The following is a 1,191-nucleotide window of genomic DNA, read 5'->3' on the forward strand; positions in this document are numbered from 1 at the left end:
TGATATACCGTGGTTTCACGGTATTATTAATACTTTTTCCTTAAGTTTAGTGTGTCCAAAAGCCTTTTTCTGCTAATTTTTAAGTAAGTTTTTCTTTATTTGCAGGAAATCCGTCTAAAAGAAGAATGCGGAGGTTTTTGGGCAAGAAATACAGAAAAGTACCACCTACGGAGCTTGTGAAGGTTCGTCGTGCCCGTGACGGTCCGTAGGTGGCATCGTCGTGCAGATGCTGAAGGAAGATGGGGAAGTGTGACCAAGTGTGGGGTTACGGAGTGTGTGACGGACCGTCGTAGCCATGACGGCCCGTCCTGCTGGTTCGTCATGAAGTTCACAGAAGTAGTCCCAGTACCAAAATTCCAAGAGTTTAAGTGTTTTGGAACGGAGACCCTTGACGGACCGTTGTGCCTGTGACGATCCATCATATCTTCCGTCGAAGGTAATGGAGAGAGCAACAGAAGAAATTGCACAAGTAAGGGACGACGGAGTCCATTACGGTCCATCGTGACCACGACGATCCGTCGCGAGGTCCGTCGACCCAGCCGCGTTTTGACGGATTTCCAACTAATATAGTCCTTATTTAATTAGGTTTTTTATTTTTATAAATAGTTCAAAAAAACTCGTTTTTGAGGTTACACCCTGGATTATTTTTAGACTATTTGTTAGACCCTTGATCATTATTAGACTCTTGATTATTTTTTAGACCTTTTGTGAGACTCTTGAATATTTTGAGACTCTTGTATTTGATTGTTGGTAATTTTTGTTGATTAATCAAGCGAACTTTTGGATTTTACTCTTTCTCATTGAAGTAAGTACATGAATTCTTATACCATATATTTGAATATTGTGATTATGACTATGGGTAACTAAACTGCATAATTAGGGTTGTGGGAACCATAGGCAAATAATGAGGTAAAACCTAACTAAAATAACAATTCTAGAATAGTGTCTTGCATGTATTGATAATTCATTCGCTTAGAAGTCTTTCAACGGATGGCCAACGTTAGAACTCGCCTAAATGATACTTGACGGACCAAGGAGGTAGATAATAGGAAAAGAATTATCAACATAGATTTAGTGTATACTATCTAATAGGCTAGTATTGATTGGTACGAGGTAATAACTTAGTCAAATATCGTATACGATGCTTAATATGAGGTAAAGATAAGGGTTAGTATAGCAACACACGTAGCC

Source organism: Solanum pennellii, chromosome 11 (genome assembly GCF_001406875.1).
Source record: "Solanum pennellii chromosome 11, SPENNV200".
Classification (NCBI taxonomy): domain Eukaryota; kingdom Viridiplantae; phylum Streptophyta; class Magnoliopsida; order Solanales; family Solanaceae; genus Solanum; species Solanum pennellii.